A 22,817-nucleotide genomic window follows, 5' to 3' on the forward strand; every position below is an offset into this window, starting at 1 on the left:
TGAGCAAACCCGAAAACTGTATATTTGCTTTGTCATTGTACAAAGTAATCTTACTGCAGTAAGAAAAGCAGATATCATGGATAGCACTGAATGAATAATAACACTAAATAAAAATGAATAATATGATATAACGGACACATCTGCATATTCACAAAATAATAGCAGGGCAATACATTTTTAATTAGATTGTGTACGTCAAACCATGGCCCATATTCATATTCAGCTCCTATTACAAAGGATGGAAAGTAATCTTCTCATTATATTTCTATTCGTCCATCCGACGCTGGACACTGAGCTAGCAATGAAGCAGTAATAATGACTGACTTAACATAGATAACATACACTGCATGTTGTGAAGAAGAAGGTCAGAACCTTTATAATCATCATTTTAATGCAATTAACATACTAAAATCTACAGGCAGACATTGGAATAATGAGCTGATTTATTGAATCACAGACACAGATACATGTGAAATACATAAATCCACAAAGGCTTGTTCGCAAAATACTAGTTGTCTCCTATTGAGGGGATACATTCTCTAGGGTACTAACTGCTTAGGACGTTCAATGATCCTGAGATCGGATTTTTAATACCCCTAAAACAAATCTCTGCAGTACCATACTGAATGGAGGCGGTGGTGCACATTCTCAGACTCTGCTCTGTTCATTGTCTATGGGACTGCCAAACATAGAGCACTAGGCAATTTTTCACTCCATATTTTACTTAGGACATAACTTTTTCTTTTTTTTGTTTAAGGAATGACTGATGCCTTTTATATATTCCACAGTATTCAGGGGTTCTACGCATTAAATATAGTAAAAACTATGGCATGCATAATGAGCCCATTTTGTAAAGTCCTATAACACGTCTGCCTATAGGCCTAATGCACCATTTGAAGCTACTCTGTGTGTTTCCCATTTAGTACAGAAGCATTTGGACATTTTGTTTCTGTCATATTTATAAGAAGCATTGTATCCAGGGAAGAATATATCCACACTTAAAAATGCAAGTGACCCAAACTATCACAGTACATGATAAGGCCTATATGGCACATATAGTGTCTGTACTCATCTGTACTAAGCAACCACTCAGACTCCATGCACATGTCTACAGGTTACATTTACAGGACACTGCCATGCATGAACCCAAACTGTGACCAGGAAATATTTGTTTTTTTTGTTGTTTGGTAGCAGAGGATGATGGGTAACACTGCTTGATATTTTGTCACACTAACCAAGCACTTCAGTATTAAACCAAGTATTTAAGTCTACATGTACAGTAAGTATTTAGTTTATTATTTTAAATTAGATCAGATTAGCCTATGGGGTCCTCACAAGACAATGAGTATGCGATTTGCATACATGCAGCCATGTGATGACTACATTCTCATTAATTTCTCTCATTTTCCCCAAATTTCTATTTTCCCAAGGGTAACAGGAAAAATTAGACCAGCAAAGTTGTTGTGCAATTGTCCTGAGTACGCCTATACCCCGTATGTGGGGGTAAACCACTGTTTGGGTGCACGGTAGAGATTGGAAGGGAATGAGCACCGTTTTACTTTTTCAACGCAGAATTGGCTGGAATTGGGGAGCCCCTGATGAGCCTAAACAGTGGAAACCTCCCCAATTCTAATTCCAACCCTAACTCTAACTCAGACACCCCTAACCCTAATCCCAACCCTAACCGTAACCATAAGCCTAACCACAACCCTAGTATCAACACACCACTAACCCTAATCTCAACTCTATCCATAACCCTAACCACAACCCTAAACCCAACACACCCCTAACCCTAATCCCAACCATAATCATAACCTTAACCACAACCCTAACTCCAACACACCCCTAATCCTAATCCCAACCCTAACAGTATCCCCAACCCTAACCCTAACTTTAGCCCTAACTCGAACCCTAATTTTAGCCTCAACCCTAACACTAACTTTAGCCCCAACTATAACTCTAACTTTAGCCACAACCCTAACCCTAGCTTTAGCCTAACACTAACCCTAACTTTAACCTAACACTAACCCTAACTTTAGCCCCAACTCTAACCCTAACGTTAGCCTAACACTAACCCTAACTTTAGCCTAACACTAACCCTAACTTTAGCCTAACACTAACCATAACTTTAGCCCCAACCCTAACCTTATCCTAGCACTAACCCTAACTTTAGAATAAACCCTAACTTTAGTCTAACACTAACCCTAACTTTAGCCTAACACTAACCCTAACCTGCAGATCGATGACTGGCACAGCTCTTGCCAGCAGCACTTGTAACAATGTTTCTCTTCTAATCTCTCACTGACAGGAGGTCAGAGGAGAAACATTGTTATTATGAGGCAGATCGCACAGGAAAGTTTGTTGCCACAACAAACTTTCCCAGTAATTTGTCTCATTGGCTGGTGTGATGCTGACATCATCTGGACCTAAACCAATCTGGTCTTGTTGAGGTCGGGAGTCACAGGAAGCATTGTGAACCAGAATCCCCTCGTTATAAGGCACGTGGGGGTCCCGGTGAGCACAAAACCGCTGACCGTAGACAAACGTCGGTGCTGCACAAAGCCCAGCTAGCACCGACTTTTATCTACCATCAGCAGTCATGAAGCGGATAAAAAACACATAAAAAGGAAAAACACTGCCTCTATAATATGGTTATGTACAGACTGCAAGTTGACAACACGTACCTACAGTCATCTTCTTTCTATAATTGTACTTACCCAAATATTTCCTAATGTATATTATCAATATAACTGATGAATAACTAGGACGAGCCCTAAGGTTCTGTTTGCATAGAAACATAATTACAGTAAATAGAGCTTAAGTGTTAACTGATATTACAATCAGGAATGTCAGGGAGTATGAGTGGTTGCACAGTTGCTGATGCATGCATTGTAAAGGAAACATCACTGTCATAAACAAGTGTTTTCTGTTTTATGGAAGTTCTGCATCTTTCTACCATAATGTGTATGTACTGTATTTTTCAATTTGACATAGTTTTTAATTCTTACATTTGTTTGCTGTCAGCGCATCATTAACAAAACATTTATTATTTGTAGTTAGAAGCTAATGCTTGCCTGATAATGAGCATCCCACACATGTGCTTTACCTTTACAGGGAACCATGTCACTAGTTTCATGCTTACTGAACCATGTGTAGAATGAGTAAGAGATTGACTGCGCGATTCCAATTCAGAGCGATAGCTCTGACAGGTAACCTCATCGGGATCTCATTGGATCAGGGTCCAATGATGTCAACTTGCTGCTATCTTCTCTAGATAAGGGTGGGGAATAGTGTTGAGCATTCCGATACTGCAAGTATCGGGTATCGGCCGATACTTGCTGTATCGGAATTTCCGATACCGAGATCCGATACTTTTGTGGTATCGGGTATCGGGTATCGCAACAACATTAATGTAATAATGTGTAAAAAAGAGAATTAAAATAAAAAATATCGCTATACTCACCTGTCCGACGCAGCCGGGACCTCAGCGAGGGAACCGGCAGCGTTGTTTGTTTAAATTTCGCGCTTTTACTTGGTTACGTGAAGTCCCGGCTTGTGATTGGTCCGCGTCCCGGCAACATGGCCGCCATTAACCAATCACAAGCCGTGACGTCACGGGAGGCTGGACATGCGCGTATTTTGAAAAGCGCGCGTGTCCAGCCTCCAGTGACGTCCCGGCAACATGACCGCCATTAACCAATCACAAGCCGGGACGTCACGGGAGGCTGGACATGCGCGTATTTTGAAAAGCGCGCGTGTCCAGCCTCCAGTGACGTCCCGGCAACATGGCCGCCATTAACCAATCACAAGCCGGGACGTCACGGGAGGCTGGACATGCGCGTATTTTGAAAAGCGCGCGTGTCCAGCCTCCAGTGACGTCCCGGCAACATGGCCGCCATTAACCAATCACAAGCCGGGACGTCACGGGAGGCTGGACATGCGCGTATTTTGAAAAGCGCGCGTGTCCAGCCTCCAGTGACGTCCCGGCAACATGGCCGCCATTAACCAATCACAAGCCGGGACGTCACGGGAGGCTGGACATGCGCGTATTTTGAAAAGCGCGCGTGTCCAGCCTCCAGTGACGTCCCGGCAACATGGCCGCCATTAACCAATCACAAGCCGGGACGTCACTGGAGGCTGGACACGCGCGCTTTTCAAAATACGCGCATGTCCAGCCTCCCGTGACGTCACGGCTTGTGATTGGTTAATGGCGGCCATGTTGCCGGGACGCGGACCAATCACAGCAAGCCGTGACGTAATTTCGTCACGGCTTGCTGTGATTGGTCCGCGTCCCGGCAACATGGCCGCCCTGACCAATCACAAGCCGGGACTTCACGTAACCAAGTAAAAGCGCGAATTTTAAACAAACAACGCTGCCGGTTCCCTCGCTGAGGTCCCGGCTGCGTCGGACAGGTGAGTATAGCGATATTTTTTATTTTAATTCTTTATTTTACACATTAATATGGTTCCCAGGGCCTGAAGGAGAGTTTCCTCTCCTTCAGACCCTGGGAACCATCAGGAATACCGTCCGATACTTGAGTCCCATTGACTTGTATTGGTATCGGGTATCGGTATCGGATTGGATCCGATACTTTGCCGGTATCGGCCGATACTTTCCGATACCGATACTTTCAAGTATCGGACGGTATCGCTCAACACTAGTGGGGAACAGTTTTTCTGCCGAGGACCATTTGGATATTTATACCATTCTTCGGGATCGTACAAATCACGTGCTAACTCAACCCACAAAGTACATCCTGATGCTGGCACTGGAGTCAGAACATAGTCTTTCATTGCATGTGCCTCAACATTCAGTTGTTACACTGCGTGCACTGCATGTGCTCACGAAGCAAGAAGAAATCAAAGGGCTGGCTGCTTCTGGCCCAACCACTGCACAGGCCCGGATTTAGGGGTGGGCCCAAGGGGGGCCACCCACCAATATAGGGATAAATATCTCAAAACATGTAAAATACACGTTTCTTTGCTGTGAACCATTTCTAATGTTAGCCCCCCCCGCGTAAACCAAGAATGAATACAGCGGGGGTCTCATGGCATCATAAACCCTATTTTAGCTATATGGCTTTCCTTATGAAAGGTCATCTAAAGTTCAGGTCAGTCAGGTAGGGAGTTTGGAAACTGGTTTTATCCAGTTTTTCTAATCTGCCTGGCACCTATTTTAGCTGCTTTTTATTGGATGTTGGGGGTTTTGGCGCCCATATTTTTGATTATATAAACCCGGGTTTCTGGGGTTTTTGTCATTCTGCCGGACTAAGAAGAAAATAAGAAGCCCACCCTCCCTCCCCCTTTATTAAAGCTTGTACATCCCTGTCGTGTAGTGTGGGTGGATTGGTTTACTGGTGAAGTATGGAAATTTGGTTTTAAGTGATGAGTTATTTATTGGTATTTATTTAACTTATGTAACCCTGAATAAACTACACGGCCATTTTTATCCACATTAAAAGTGTTTCATGTCTTCATTGTATGAATGGGTTTTGTGAGGCCATGATAAGGAATATTTAACAAAAGAGAAACTATTGAAAGTGTAGGGACCTGGCTACGGTCCTACATCTCAGTGGCTGGCGCAGAGCAGCAGAGTCATGGCACCTGACCTGCGTCAGCATCCACTGACCTAGCTAGCCTAGCCAGACTTCCTTAGTACCCTCCCTGTACCTAATGCTTAGCTTATGGCATGCAGCAGCCTTCTCCTATCCTAACAGAAGCTTCTAGATGCTACCTATTCAGCTATATGATCGCTCCCTCAGATTAGATCAGATGAGAGTTTGTTCAGCTACCTTTGAGGAAGGAGGTGGAGCCACGATGTCGGCGTGAGAAGAGTATTCTCCACAGCGGAGCGCGGCAGGACTTCACTCTGGATCTTCAGTTACTGAAGATCCAGAGGTGAAGGGGTTCAATCTTCACAGTGTCGCGGTGGGTGAGTATGATGTCTGTCTGTGTGTGTCTCTATGTGTGTCTGTCTGTGTATCTTTCTTGCAGCTCCTGTCCTACACAGTACCATACTGTATATACAAGTCCACACTATATCCTGCATTACAGTATGCCTGTGTATACTGTATGTATATAGTGTGGACCTGTTTACAGCATATTGCTGTGTATACACTTTATACAGCCCCTCAGCCTCTATTCTATATACAGCCAGCACAGCAACAGCCTCTGATATATTCAGCCCGGCAGCAGCCCCTCATATATATACAGCCCAACAGCAGCTTCTAATATATACAGCCCAGCAGCAGCCCCATATATATATATATATATATATATATATATATATATATATATATATATATACAGCTCAGCAGAAGCCCCTCATATATATATACAGCCCAGCAGAAGCTTCTAATACATAGCAGAAGCCTCTAATACACATACAGTCAGCACAGCAACAGCCTCTGATATATACAGGTAAACAGTCTCTGATATATATATGTATATATATATATATATATTATTATTTATTGTTATAGCGCCATTTATTCCATGGCGCTTTACATGTAAGGAGGGGTATACATAATAAAAACAAGTACAATAATCTTGAACAATACAAGTCATAACTGGTACAGTAGGAGAGAGGACCCTGCCCGCGAAGGCTCACAATCTACAAGGGATGGGTGAGAATACAGTAGGTGAGGGTAGAGCTGGTCATGCAGCGGTTTGGTCGATCGGTGGTTACTGCAGGTTGTAGGCTTGTCGGAAGAGGTGAGTCTTCAGATTCTTTTTGAAGGTATATATATATATATACAGCCCAGCAGAAACCCCATATATATATATATATATATATATATATATATATATACACACAGTACAGACCAAAAGTTTGGACACACCTTCTCATTTAAAGATTTTTTTGTATTTTCAGGACTATGAAAATTGTACATTCACACCGACGGCATCAAAGCTATGAATTAACACATGTGGAATTATATACTTAACAAAAAAGTGTGAAACAACTGAAAATATGCCTTATATTCTAGGTTCTTCAAAGTAGCCACCTTTTGCTTTGATGACTGCGTTGCACACCCTTGACATTCTCTTGATGAGCTTCAAGAGGTAGTCACCGGGAATGGTCTTCAAACAATCTTGAAGGAGTTCCCAGAGATGCTTAGCACTTGTTGGCCCTTTTACCTTCACTCTGCGGTCCAGCTCACCCCAAACCATCTCAATTGGGTTCAGGTCTGGCGACTGTGGAGGCCAGGTCATCTGGCGTAGCACCCCATCACTCTCCTTCTTGGTCAAATTGGGGTCATTGTCCTGTTAAAAAAATAAACGATGGTCCAACTAAACGCAAACCGGATGTAATAGCATGCCGCTGCAAGATGCTGTGGTAGCCATGCTGGTTCAGTATGCCTTCAATTTTGAATAAATCCCCAACAGTTTCACCAGCAAATCATCCCCACACCATCACACCTCCTCCTCCATGCTTCTCGGTGGGAAACAGACATGTAGAGTTCATCCGTTCACCTTTTCTGCGTCACACAAAGAGACGGTGGTTGGAACCAAAGATCTCAAATTTGGACTCATCAGACCAAACCACAGATTTCCACTGGTCTAATGTCCATTCCTTGTGTTCTTTAGCCCAAAAAAGTCTCATCTGCTTGTTGCCTGTCCTTAGCAGTGGTTTCCTAGCAGCTATTTTACCATGAAGGCCTGCTGCACAAAGTCTCCTCTTGACAGTTGTTGTAGAGATGTGTCTGCTAGTAGAACTCTGTGAGGCATTGAGCAGGTCTCTAATCTGAGTTGCTGTTACGCTGCGATTTCTGAGGCTGGTGAATTGGATAAACTTATCCTCAGAAGCAGAGGTGACTCTTGATCTTCCTTTCCTGGGGCGGTCCTCATGTGAGCCAGTTTCTTTGTAACGCTTGATGGTTTTTGCAACTGCACTTGGGGACACTTTCAAAGTTTTCCCAATTTTTCAGACTGACTGACCTTCATTTCTTAAAGTAATGATGGCCACTCGTTTTTCTTTACTTAGCTGCTTTTTTCTTGCCATAATACAAATTCCAACAGTCTATTCAGCAGGACTATCAGCTGTGTATCCACCAGACTTCTGCACAACACAACTGATGGTCCCAACCCCATTTATAAGGCAATAAATCCTGCTTATTGAACCTGACAGGGCACCCCTGTGAAGTGAAAACCATTCCCGGTGACTACCTCTTGAAGCTCATCAAGAGAATGCCAAGAGTGTGCAAAGCAGCCATCAAAGCAAAAGGTGGCTACTTTGAAGAACCTAGAATATAAGACATAATTTCAGTTGTTTCCCACTTTTTTGTTAAGTACATAATTCCACATGTGTTAATTCATAGTTTTGATGCCTTCAGTGTGAATGTACAATTTTCATAGTCATGAAAATACAGAAAAATCTTTAAATGAGAAGGTGTGTCCAAGCGTTTGGTCTGTACTGTATATACAGCCCAGCAGAAGCACCTCATATATATATATATATATATTGTGATATATGTGATGGTGTAGTGACCCCTGTGGCAGCTAGGGGGCGCTCTGTGCGCTCTGCGAGATATGCATGGAGGCGTATCTGTTGTGGTGATATTCGTGGTGAACCTGTGATCGGCAGTGTTGTGAATGGCCGATATGTGTCGCAGAGGGAGTCTGCGTAGTAAGTCTGATGTTTTGTGTTTATGCTGGGACCTGTAGTCCCTCAAGAGTTTCTGTAATGTGTATAGTTAAGTTTGGGTGACTTACTAGGCTAGTCATGAGAGACGGGAGGGTCAGACTAGCCACACATCCACACACACATCCAGGGGTGTGGTTTCAGGTATATAATGTGACCAGGATGTGGGTCACATGGGAGGCGTGTCCGGCAGGTCCTGTGTGGTTCCTGTGTGGAACCTGTGTATGGACCTGACCGGTGAAGGTGCTGGATTGGCCTGGGAATGACCAGGGTCCTGCAAGCACCTGGGAACGGTGTGGGATTGTCCTAGGAATGACTAGGGTCCCGGGGACTGTCCTAGGAATGACTAGGGTCCCGTATGGTGCTGGATTGGCCTAGGAATGACTAGGGTCCGGAGAGCACCTAAGACCGTGAGACTTTGCTTCGGGTGGCCTGGGTATTGGACGTGCCCGGCTGCGGAAGGACGTCCTGAAGAATACCCGGACTAGGCCACCGGCGTGATCCTGGTAACCTGAGGTAACGGGTGGAGGACGGGGTCCAGGACCTAAGCTGACAGGTGGAGGACGGGGTCCAGGACCTAAGCTGACAGGTGGAGGACGGGGTCCAGGACCTGTTGTGACAGGTGGAGGACGGGGTCCAGGACCTAAGCTGAAAGGTGGAGGACGGGGTCCAGGACCTAAGCTGACAGGTGGAGGACGGGGTCCAGGACCTGTGGTAACGAGGTGAGGACCAGGATCTGCGGAGCCAGAGACTGTTCCTGTGTGGGGAAGCTGCAGTCCTTCGGTGAGGTCCGGACTGACTACTGTGTGCCGGACAGGCAAGTTGGGGACCCCCGTTAGGCAGCTTAACCAGAAGCGTGTTAACAGAGTGTGGGGAAGCTGGAGTCCTTCGGTGAGATCTGGACTGACTACTGTGTATTGACCAGGCGAGTTGGTGGTCCCCGTTAGGCAGCTTACCCAAAGGCTGTTGGAAGAGTCGGCAAGGTGGAGCAGGAGCTCCCGTCAGGTACCAAAGAGACTGTTGGTGCCTGTTGTATTCTATGTAATGAACTGTGCTTAACCCGGTTTATGTGGCTTAATAAACCGTATGGACTGCTTTCTTTTATAAACCCGTGCTGTGTGCTTAAATATCGCGGTCAAGCGAGTGTCCCCCAACACTCTCAGTAAGGGAAACCTTACTATATATATATATATATATATATATATATATATATATATATATATATATATATATATATATATATATATACAGCTCAGCAGAAGCCCCTCATATATATACTGTGAAGGAACAGATGATTGGCCTTGGGGAGACCAAAACATCCAACACCGCGGAGACACCATCACGTGTTTCTCAACGCAGTGATCCAGAACACTGCCCCCATCCCTTATGGGAAATATGCAAGTGCATGTAGGATAGCTGCGGAGACACCATCACGTGTTTCTCGACGCAAACAGTGAATAGCCAGACCTTTCCCCGGGAAGAAACAACCACGGGAAGGGCAGCATCCAATAAAGGAAAACATCCAATACAGGAAAACCACCTATGCCAAGCATGGTATCCATCCACAGACAGCTGTTTCGGGGTGTTTGCCCCTCATCAGTGTGAAGTAGGAATCTGGCTATTAGGAGCAGTGCCTAGTAAAAGGCTGTGAAGGAACAGATGATTGGCCTCGGGGAGACCAAAACATCCAACACCGCGGAGACACCATCACGTGTTTCTCAACGCAGTGATCCAGAACACTGCCCCCATCCCTTATGGGAAATATGCAAATGCATGTAGGATAGCTGCGGAGACACCATCACATGTTTCTCGACGCAAGCAGTGAATAGCCAGACCTTTCCCCGGGAAGGAACAACCACGGGAAGGGCAGCATCCAATAAAGGAAAACATCCAATACAGGAAAACCACCTATGCTAAGCATGGTATCCATCCACAGACCGCTGTGAGCGTTGAGAAACACGTGATGATGTCTCCGCGGTGTTGGATGTTTTGGTCTCCCCGAGGCCAATCATCTGTTCCTTCACAGCCTTTTACTAGGCACTGCTCCTAATAGCCAGATTCCTACTCCACACTGATGAGGGGCAAACACCCCGAAACAGCTGTCTGTGGATGGATACCATGCTTGGCATAGGTGGTTTTCCTGTATTGGATGTTTTCCTTTATTGGATGCTGCCCTTCCCGTGGTTGTTCCTTCCCGGGGAAAGGTCTGGCTATTCACTGCTTGCGTCGAGAAACACGTGATGGTGTCTCCGCAGCTATCCTACATGCATTTGCATATTTCCCATAAGGGATGGGGGCAGTGTTCTGGATCACTGCGTTGAGAAACACGTGATGGTGTCTCCGCAGTGTTGGATGTTTTGGTCTCCCCGAGGCCAATCATCTGTTCCTTCACAGCCTTTTACTAGGCACTGCTCCTAATAGCCAGATTCCTACTCCACACTGATGAGGGGCAAACACCCCGAAACAGCTGTCTGTGGATGGATACCATGCTTGGCATAGGTGGTTTTCCTGTATTGGATGTTTTCCTTTATTGGATGCTGCCCTTCCCGTGGTTGTTCCTTCCCGGGGAAAGGTCTGGCTATTCACTGCTTGCGTCGAGAAACACGTGATGGTGTCTCCGCAGCTATCCTACATGCACCTCATATATATACAGCCCAGCAGAAGCCTCTCATACATATACAGCCCAGCAGAAGCCTCTCATACATATACAGCCCAGCAGAAGCCTCTCATACATATACAGTCCAGCAGAAGCCCCTCATATATATACAGCCCAGCAGAAGCCTCTCATACATATACAGCCCGTAGAAGCCTCTCATACATACACAGCCCAGCAGAAGCCTCTGACATATAGAGCCCAGCATAAGCCCCTCATATATATACAACCCAGCTGAAGCCTCTCATACATATACAGCCCAGCAGAAGCCTCTCATATATATACAGCCAAGCAGAAGCCTCTCATATATATACAGCCCAGCAGAAGCCTCTCATACATATACAGCCCAGCAGAAGCCCCTCATATATATACAGCCCAGCAGAAGCCTCTCATACACATATACAGCCCAGCAGAAGCCTCTCATGCATATACAGCCCAGCAGGAGCCTCTGACATATAGAGCCCAGCAGAAGCCCCTCATACATATACAGCCCAGCAAAAGCCTCTCATACATATAGAGCCCAGCAGAAGCCCCTCATATATATACAGCCCAGCAGAAGCCTCTCATACATATACAGCTCAGCAGAAGCCTCTCATACATATACAGCCTAGCAGAAGCCTCTCATACATATACAGCCAGCACAGCAACAGCCTCTGATATATACAGGTAAACAGCCTCTGATATATACAGCCCAGCAGAAGCCCCTCATATACAGTATATACAGCCCAGCAGAAGCCTCTCATACATATAGAGCCCAGCAGAAGCCTCTGACATATAGAGCCCAGCAGAAGCCCCTCATACACATACAGCCCAGCAGAAGCCTCTGATATAGAGCCCAGCAGCAGTCTTTGATATAGACAGTCCAAATTTCTACAATATATATACATACATACATACATATGTACATATTTTAATCTTTAACGCCCTTTCAGGACTTCAAGGGTTGACAAGGTCAGATATACTGCGTGAATTTGACTTTAGTGACATCATTAGTGATTTTGCAGCACAAAAATCAAGGAAAGCGCCCGGATTGTAAAAAATGAATGATTTTACTTGAATTACTCTGTGTAAATGATTTTTGTAAATAAACTTGCGTTCGTTTCATTTTGGCACTGCCACTGCAGTCAACAGATTCCCGGAGTCGGATAAAAGGTCATCGAGGGCCGATCATTTAGAAGATAGTGAGAAGAAGAGGTCTGCTGCACTCACCTCACTAGCGCCCCATGATGAGATGTGATCACATCACTGGGGAGCTGAGGGTTGTCATAGCAGCCGGAGGTCACATGATGACCTCCGGGACAGCCAGCTATGGTGGCCTGTTAGACTTAGCCTGCAGCTAGGTCGAACAGACCAAGTGTATTGCAATGCATGAGACCAGTGATGAGAAAAATAAAAATTGAAGTCCCATACAGGGACTAAGTATAAAAGAAAAAAAAAGTTAATTTATCACACAAAAAAGTAAACCAATAAATACGAATATTTATGTAAAAACAAAAAAGTACAAACTATAAAACTGACACACTAGTTAACCCCTTCAGTGCACACCATTAAAAAAAAGAAAGAAAAGAAAAACAAAACAATGCTTTTTCATTGTACCGCTGAACAAAAAGCGGGATAAAACACGATCAAAAAGTCAAATGGAAATAAAAATGGTATCTCTGAAAACATCATCTCATCGTGCAAAACATAAGCCATCATACAGCTCTGTCAGTGGAGAAGTAAAAAAGTTATAGCTCTGAGACTAAAGCAGTGAAAAAACAATTATTTTGCTATAAACTAGCTTTTATTGTGTAAAAGCGGCAAAACATAAAAAAAAATTATATAAACGTGGTACTACTGTATTCATACTGACCCTGAAGAATAAAGCTGTCATCTATTTTACCACAAGGTGAATGGCATTCAAAAAATACTTAAAAAACAAATCCTGAATTGCTGTATTTTGTTCATTCTGTCTCCCAAAAGTCTGAATAGAAAGCGATCAAAAAATATTATGTGACTGAAAATGGTAGCAATAAAATGTCAACCCATCCCGAAAAAATAAGCCCTCACATGACTTTGTGAGTAAAAACATAGAAAAATTGTAGCTCTTAAAATATGACCACGCAAAAACTTGCATTTATAAAAAAAAAAGTCTTTTATAGTGTGACAGCGGCCAAATATAAAAAACGTTATAAATCTGGTATCGCTGTAATGGAATCGACCAGAAGAAGAGTCGTCTAATCACTTATACCGCACGATGAGCGACGTAAAAAATAAATAAAACCAATTCTTCCTTATTCATTCTGCCTCCCAAAGATCGCAGTAAGGCTTGGTTCAAATTTATCCTGCGCTCTATGTTGAGCACTTACACAGGGGTTTCTGTGTAAATCTCTGAAATACGTGATTCAGACAGAACACCCAGCAGAAGACGGAGGCACTGTTGACATCGTCTTGCCTATGATCTGGCTGTATCTGTCTTTTAAAGTATGCATAAAAGTGCACGCTTTTCTGCACCTCTGAAAAGAAGGACCCCTCTGAACAGAGGCCAGATGGAGTCCAGAGTAACTCTGTTGCCTCACTACAGTGAATGGATCTCTCAGGAATTACATCTGAAACATATCATTTGGAGAATTAGATGAAAACCCTGATGTAAGTGCTCAGCGCAGAGTGCTGGATAAATGTGATCCAAAATGTTATGTAAAATGTTCCTAACAAAAGCTTCAATTCATTCCACAAAAAAAGCAAGTCCCCACTCTGTCTGTCCTATGTTAATGGAATTATAGGGGATTTCCACATTACTAGTAGCACAAAGGCTCTAAAAAAAAAGCCAAATCTAAATGCCTCCCCTTCTGAGCCCCATGATGTGCCTAAGCCACATTTAGTGTCCACATGTTTTTGCATTTCTGTAGCAATGAGAGCCCGCCTAATTTACAGGTGCATGTCTCGAGGAGCATGAGCTAGGCACAATGTATGGGCTATATAATGGAAGATTTGCAATTTTCCCTCAGCAACATCCATTGCTGATTTTTTCTGGCATACACCCATGGAGTCGAAATAGTCACTGCACCTGTAGATAAATTCACAGAGGGGTGTAATTTTCAAAATAGGGTCACTTGAGGGGGGATTCTACTCTTCTAGCACTTAGGGGCTGTGTATATGGAGTCTAGTGATGAGCGAATATACTCGTTACTCGAGATTTCCCGAGCACGCTCGGGTGTCCTCCGAGTATTTTTTAGTGCTTGGAAGTTTAGTTTTTATTGCCGCAGCTGAATGATTTACATCTGTTAGCCAGCATAAGTACATGTGGGGTTGCCTGGTAGCTAGGGAATCCCCACATGTACTTATGCTGGCTAACAAATGTAAATCATTCAGCTGCGGCAATAAAAACTAAAACTCCGAGCACTAAAAAATACTCGGAGGACACCCGAGCGTGCTCGGGAAATCTCGAGTAACGTGTATATTCGCTCATCACTAATGGAGTCCGCAAACTATTCTACGATAATTTGTTCTCCAAGAGTCAAATAACGCTCCTTCCCTCCCGAGTCTCGCCGTGTGGCTAAGCAAGTACAGTACAGCTACATATGGGGTATTGCCACATTCAGCAGAAATTGTGTGACACATTTTGGTGCTATTTTCCTCATTTCCTCTAGAGAAAATGTAAAATCTGGGGCTAAAATATATTTTTTGTGATAAAAATTATTTTTTTAGCCACCCTATGGTATAGAATTCTGTGAGACACATGTGGTGTCAACGTGTTCACTGCACCCCAATATGAATTCATTGAGAGGTGTAGTTTGTAAAATAACATCACTAAGTTATGGGGGGTTTCTGCTATTCTGGCATCTCAGGTGCTCTGCCAATGTGACATGGCACCCTCAAACCACTCCACTAAAATATCAACTCCAATATGGTGCTTCTTCACTTCTGAGCCTTGCACTGTGCACTGTATGGTACAATTTCTCTTGTAACCTTTGTAAATTTAAAAAAATTGGGGTGAAAAAAATCATTTTTGAGGGAAAAATAATCACTGCACCCCTCATTGAAGTCATTGAGAGATACAGTTTGTAAAATGGTGTCACCTCTGGGGAGTTTTGTTGTTCCAGGACATCAAGGGCTCTGCCAATGTGACATGGCACCCACAAACCATAACAGCAGAATCTGCACTGTAATATGGTGCTCCTTCCCTTCTGAGCTTTGCACTGTGCCTCAAAAGCAGTTTTCGACCACTTATTGGGTATGTATGTACTCAGGAGAAATTGCGTCACAAATTGTACTGTTCATTTTCTCCTGTTAACCCTTTTGAAAATTACAAATTTGAGGTCAAAGCAACATTTTAGTGGATAAAATAGTAGTATTAAATTTACTCAGCCCAATGTTATGCAAGTTTGTGAATCATGACACAATATCATAAAAACAGAGCACATATTGACATAAACAGCATGTCAAAAAGGTCCTATTTGTTATTATGCAGGACCTAGGACAGTCTCACAAAGACAGTCCTCTACTGAGATGAATACAAAAAAAATGGAGTGGGAGTCCGTGGTAAGTTGCAAAAACATATAACTTTGTTAAATATGAAGGCATATATACGATAAAAACATACCAATACAAGGTCATTATAGGTCATTATAGCGAGAGATGGGTAGAAGGATGGGGATATCTCATGCACAAAATATTAAGGGGTGGGGAGAGCAGTCACTTTATGAATAACAATTATAAAGTGCTAGGGCTTTAAGGTATTATATACAATGTAATACTAAATATGTAGGGATGCAAAATGAGTAGATACCATATATCTACCCACAACTGGGGCCATCATAAGTCAGTGAACAATTTCACTACAAAACCCATTTCAATCCATCCATATGATCAGTAAAAGCTCTTACCCATAGTTTAACCAAGAGAAACACCACATCAACAGCCCCAACACGCGTTTCACATAGGCTTCTTCAAGGGGCCAAGTCTGTGAATCGCCTGAGGGTTAAAAATGCTCACTACTCTACTAGATGAATTCCTTGAGAGGTACAGTTTAAAAAATGGGGTCACTTGTGAGGGTTTCTGCTGTTTTGGCATGTCAAGGGATCTTCAAATGTGACATGGTGTCCACAACCTATTCCAGCCAAAATAGCATCCCTTCCCTTCCGAGCCATGCCGTGCACCCAGACAGTTTTCCACCACATATGGAGTATCCTCGTACTCTGGAGAAATTGCAAACCAATTTTTGGGGTTCTTTTTTTTTGCAACCCTTGCGAAAATAAAAAATTTGGGACTAAAATAACATTTTTCTGTGAAAAATTTGTTTTTGACTTTTCACAGCTTAACATTATAAAATTCTGTGAATCTCCTGAGCGTTCAAAATGCTAACCACACATCTTGATCAATTCCTATAGGGGTCAAGTTTCCAAAATGGGATAACTTGTGGGGGTTTTTACTGTTTAGGCTTATTAGGGGCTCTCCAAACATGACATGGCGCCTGCTATCGATTCCAGCCAATTATTTTGCATTGCAAAACTCAAACGGTGCTTCTTCCCTTGCGAGCCCTGCCATATGCCAAAACAGTAGTTTTCCACCACATATGAGGTGTGAACAGGGTTGGACTGACCAACTGGAGACCTGAAGGATTGTCCGGTGGGCCCAGTCACTGACACCTGCTGGCATACAGGACCGGCAGCTGCCTAGGGCCCCGCTGCTCCAGGGACCCCCAACCAGTGGCGTTGCTAATAGTGGCACACCCAGCAGCTATGGGGCCCATGAGTCATGGGGGCCTGCCCGGTGCTGATGGAGCAGCAGCGGGTGACAGGAGGCAGAAGCCGGCTGTTGCGACTAAAGCCTGTCCCCGCTGCTAAAGAGAAATTAATATTTACTCTTCCCCACGCCCCCATGGGCATGGAGAGAGGTGAATACTCATTTCACTTTAATAGCGGGCAGTCTTAGCCGCAGGCTGTGTCTAACACTGCCCGCTTTCAGGGCCAGCAGACCAGGGCCCCCGCTCCCCCATTGACCCCTGCCCACGCAGCCGCTATGGGGCCCGTAAGACAGGGGGGGCCCGGCGTCAGCGCCGCCCCCCAGCGCATGTCGCATTCATCTGTATCGGCATCTATGATGCCGATACAGTTGAAAGCAATAATGGAGGAGAAAGCATCAGATGACTCTCCCTATCCCATCATTCCCCTCTGCCTCTGACACAGCAGGTGCGATATGACGCCACTCCATTGCATACCTGCTGTGTGTTGGGCAGACTGCAGTGCAGCTGGTGATACCGGAGCAGAGCATCAGCATGGGAACGAGGAGAGGTGAGTATTGTGTTTGTTTTTTAATATATATACTGTATATATCAGTGAGTCCTGGTGACCATAAAACTGTGAGGCTGGATTATATTCTATGGGGGGGAGGCTGCATTATACCCTATGAGGGGGGCTGCATTATACTCTGAGGGGGCTACATTGTAATCTGTGAGGGCTATATTACACTATATGAGGGAGATGCATTATTCCCTATGAGGGGGCTACATTATATTCTAAGGGGCGGCTGCATTATACCTTATGAGAGGGTTGCATTATACTCTGAGGGGGGCTACATTATATTATGTGGGGGGGCTACAGTACACTATGAGGGGGGCTGCATTATACCCTATGAGAGGGCTACATTATATTCTATGGGGGGCTGCATAATACTTTATGAGGGGGTTGCATGATACTCTGAGGGGGCTACATTATATTTTGTGGGGGGCTATATTATACTATATGAGGAGGGCTGCATTATACCCTATGAGTGGGCTACATTATATTGTATGGGGGGCTACATTATATCCTATGGGGGCTGCATTATATTCTATGAGGGGGCTACATTATATTCTGTGAAGGGGGCTACCTTATATTCTATGAGGGGGCTGCATTATAATCTATGAGGGGGGCTAAACCCAACCCCTGCTACATAATTAAGATGTGTACTACCTTATATTTCACCCTGATATTGGCATGTTTTACCGCACAATTGGTGGTCTTGTATTTATTTCTATGTAGCTACATAGTGGGCCCCAAGAATGATTTTTTCTGGTGGGCCCAAGGTGCTCCAGTCTGACGCTGGGTGTGAAGATCCAAGGCTGTGGGTTGTAATAATCACCAAGGTAGGATAATGATACAACTATTTTTTATTCCTTACATCCATGGTTTTACAACAACTCTGGGTAGATGTCCAAAATACACTGCTCCCAGCCCACAAGATTCCATTCCCGAGGCCTTTAGTCCCACTGGCCCCGTACCAGGTGATATTCACTGTCTCCCAACTTTTGGTTGGCCCACACATTTTGTATCTCCTGCCAGTATAGTCTGTAGTCACAGTCCATGCATCTGTAGTCACAGTTCATGCTCCTCCAGAAGGCAGATAACACAACCAAAGCCCAACAGTCCTTAAGAAAGTTTAAACCCAGATGACAGTTCACTCAACAGTAGCAGGGGGAACCAGCCCAGCCGGCAACCAATCTCTAAACTCCATAGGCCATCAATCCATAGGCTCCAGGACTCAGCCAAGATCCTCGTCCCTCGACATCACTCCACCTATCACCTGGGACTGCATGTGAGACCCCTGTGATGACAGCTCCATTGTGCCTACTATCCCCTTCCACACAATGGGACTAGTGCCTGGGAGAACAATGGTAGAGTTCCTTCATTACTAATCTTGGATCTCACCTTATGTATGCATAAGATCCAGCCTGCAGGACTTCCTCTGCTTACTGTCACTGAATGGAAACATTGATTCCTGATCCTGAACTGACAAGCAAGTAAAACACAGCAAGCAAATCTCTAATAAAACACAACAATAAGATTGACGTAACTGGTGCTTCATCCTGGAAAAAGTCTGCATTTCTTAGAGCCGCGGATATCTCTCTACATACATTGGCTCGCTCTTTTAGAACAAGGCCAGCTCCTCACGTGGGGTATTGGCGTACTGGTGCATTTTCTCCTGCTACCCTTGTGGAAAAATACTAATGTCAGTTGGTCTGTTTGCTGCGTGTGGGCCATCTCATACAGTGACAGAAAACATGCTCATTTTAGCTTGAAAAAAAGAGTATGAGTGCCGCCACCTGATAAAGGTTATTGTAATTTTTGCAATATTCAGAATTTGGTTGTAAAAGGGCCTTACATACAGTGGCTTGCGAAAGTATTTGCCCTGTGAGGCAGTGAGGGGAATTATATGCGAGGGACAGTATGTATCCCCCAAGGATGCGCACAGAAGCATATTGAGGCCGCTGAAGTGCATTGCAGCCACAGACATAGCTGTGGTTTCAGTGCAGAATAAAAGTAAGTGTGGACTTGGTCAAGCGATTTGGCCAAGGCAGATTTAAGAAAACCCAGTAAGGGCTTTTATTTTTGTAGGGAACTACAGGATGATAGTGGGGCTGTTCACTCCCTCCAGCCGGGTCTTACAAGTAGCAGATGTCCATAACTATTCACACCCCTAAAGTCAGTACTTTGTAGAGTCTCCTTTTGCAACAATTACAGCTGCAAGTCTCTTTAGGATTTTGCCCATTCCTCAAGGCAAAACTGCTCTAGCTCCTTCAAGTTAGATGTTTCCTCTGGTGAACAGCAATCTTCAAGTCTGACAATGTATAATAAAAAAAACTTGGCACTCAAATGTGTAGCTGAACATTATATACAGTATACATCCTTTAATTGAATAGTCGTAAAAAAAAAGCATGAGTAATACATGTAGACGTTTCGGTCCAATATGACCTTCATCAGTACACTCAGACTGCACAGATCAAGGGAGAGGAGGAAGGAGTGTCCTATTAGATATTTCCAGGTTAGGACAAGAAGAGGTACGTCGTCACTGAACTCGGAGGACACTGTGTTCAGTTATGCCATACCTTTTCTTATCCTAACCTGGAAATATATTGTATAGGACACTGGGTCCTATCTCTCCTTCCTCCTCTTCCTTGATCTGTGCAGTCTGAGTGTACTGATTAAGGTCATATTGGACCAAAATGTCTACGTCTATTACTCTTGCTTTTTTGACTGCTATTCAATTAAAATATATATATATATATATATATATATATATATATATATATATATACTGTATATATATATTGTTTGGCCACACATTTGAGTGCCAATTTTTTTTCTATTTTACATTACCACTATTGGACCCTACTTGAGCACCTATCCCAGGAGTGCCGTGAATTTTTGTATCAAATCACTGATAGACTGAAACAGGTTTTGCTCAAGAATATCTCTGTATTTTGCACCATCCACTTTCCGCTGCTACCACCATGTTTCAATGTGGGGATGGTGTTCTTGAGGTGATGAGATGTGTTGGTTTGGCGCAAGATATAACCATTAGCTTGGTGCCCAAAAAGTTCAATTTTGGTCTCATCTGACCACAACACCTTCCTCCATACATTTGGGGAGTCTCCCACATGTCATTTGGCAAATTCAAAAAGAGCCTTACAATTTTTGTGTGGAAGTAAAGGCTTTTATCTGCACATTCTTCCATAAAGACCACTTCTATGGAGTGTACTGCTTATTGGGTTGTATGGACAGAAACTCCAGTCTCTGCTTAGGAACTCTGCAGCTCCTTCAGGGTTACATTTGGTCTCTATGCTGCCTCTCGGATTAATGCCCTAATTGCCCAGGATGACAGTTTTGGTGGGCGGCCCTCTCTTGGCAGGTTTGCTGTAGTACCATGTTCTTTCCATTTGATGATAATGGATTTGATGGTGCTCCAGGGGATCATCAGAGATTGGGATACTTTTTTATAACCCAAGCCTGACTTGTACTTCTCAACAACTTTGTCGCTGACTTGCTTGGAGATCATTTTGGTCTTCATGGTGTTGTTTCGTTAGTGGTGCCTCTTGCTTAATGGTGTTGCAGCCTCTGTAACCTTTCATAAAAGGTAAAGTATATATACTGACAGACATGTGACACTTAGATTACACACAGGTGGGCTTCCTTTCACTAAGTATGTGACTTATTAAGGTAATGATTCCACCAGAATTTTTAGGGGCTTCATAGTAAAAAAGGTGAATACATATGCAAAAGTCAGTTTTTAGTTATTTGATCACATAAATTTAATTTACGCTTATATTTTTCTCACATCACCAAATTAGACTATTTAGTAGTGATGAGAGAGTGTGCTTGTTAGGTAATCCCTGCATGTATTGCGGATGTCTAATAGCCATGAATCATGCAGCCATGGGGACTAAAGCATATTACTCGAGCCCCCACGATACTCAGATAACACCCGAGCATGCTCGGATAACACTATATCCGAGAACGCTCACTCATCACTACTATTGTGCTATCTGCTCAGTCGAGTACGACTCTCGATCATTCTATCGATAATTGCTCACCATGATATATACATATACAGTATTAGGTAAAAACATACTGAGATGAATAGTTTCAAATAAATAACATAGAATAACAGGAAAGAAGCTGACTTAAGTATATATACATTTTTTAAGAGGATTATACAATGTTGGACTAGGCTATAAGATAATAGGCAGCATGCACTGACCCTAGCAGAAGCATAACATACATCCGATGCTGAAGGACATCTTTAAATTACGAAACCACTGTCCATTTTGATTTGACCTTACATGTTCCACACCATTGCCCAATGACGGCATCCCATATCATTCTCACCAGTTCCCAATGACAGTATCTGATATAATCACATATGACCGTTATGCCAGTGCCTAATGATGGCATCTGATCTCATATTATTGTCATACCATTAGCCATTAAAGGGTAATTAATCATATATAAAAAAAGAATACCTGTAATCACTGTAAGAATATGTGAACAATCTACACTTCATCCATACAGCTAACAAAAGAAAATCCATTACTCTCTTGACGTAATAGTTGTCAATCATCATCCGGATTGTCTTTTATGACCTTTCTAAACAGAAGTGACTTTTTCCTGGTCAGCTAAACTAATACAATGAGCTTATGTGATCCACTTGGGTCGATTTGCTTATGTGTCACAAAAGCAAATTCCTAAAATGACAAACCGACATGATAAACTCATTCATAGAGGAAGATAAATTATTTGCAGGACCAGATCTATAAAAGTTAGGCATCGCCAATTAAAAACCGCTATATAGAGAACTCGAAAAAATGATCTATTACCCTGTGCTGTCATTATCCAACAGGCCCCTAGTTCTACTTAGTCTGTGACCAGAGTATAACAGAAATCAATAGACCATACAGTGTAAGAAAACAGTTTTTCCTGGCAAAATGAGGCTTGTATCATGTATCTAGTAATCCGTACCATGATCAGACGTCTTACCTTATGTAGCGCCAATTTGTAAGTATAAAATGAGACAAAAACTGTTTTGTGCTTCATCAAAGCTCATTATTTCCAGTGTAAAACAACCTCAGCAGTGCACAGATGACTGTACTGGAAACCTGACAAACCAGACTGTCTTGTCCCCGAGACCTGGTGACAATTTACACGCCCAGCGGTACAATGTTTGCGTGCCAGAATGGCAGGTACATACCTTGTAAACGCCCCATACTACATTTTACAGTTTAGT

General features: G+C 43.5%; 1 protein-coding gene across 6 annotated transcripts in view; it reads right to left on the reverse strand.

Moving 5' to 3' along the window:
• The window catches only part of SYTL5 (synaptotagmin like 5), a 408,043-nt gene that overhangs the window by 256,881 nt on the left and 128,345 nt on the right, over positions 1-22,817 (reverse strand). The window contains exon 1 of one of the 6 annotated variants that reach the window (XM_077294779.1): positions 22,571-22,692. The exons of the other annotated variants lie outside the window; for them this stretch is intronic. The gene's annotated coding sequence lies outside the window, so the exon portion shown is untranslated. Of the gene's footprint in view, positions 1-22,570; positions 22,693-22,817 lie in introns of those variants that run through there. 6 annotated transcript variants of the gene reach the window in all.

This window comes from Ranitomeya variabilis, chromosome 3 (genome assembly GCF_051348905.1).
Source record: "Ranitomeya variabilis isolate aRanVar5 chromosome 3, aRanVar5.hap1, whole genome shotgun sequence".
Classification (NCBI taxonomy): domain Eukaryota; kingdom Metazoa; phylum Chordata; class Amphibia; order Anura; family Dendrobatidae; genus Ranitomeya; species Ranitomeya variabilis.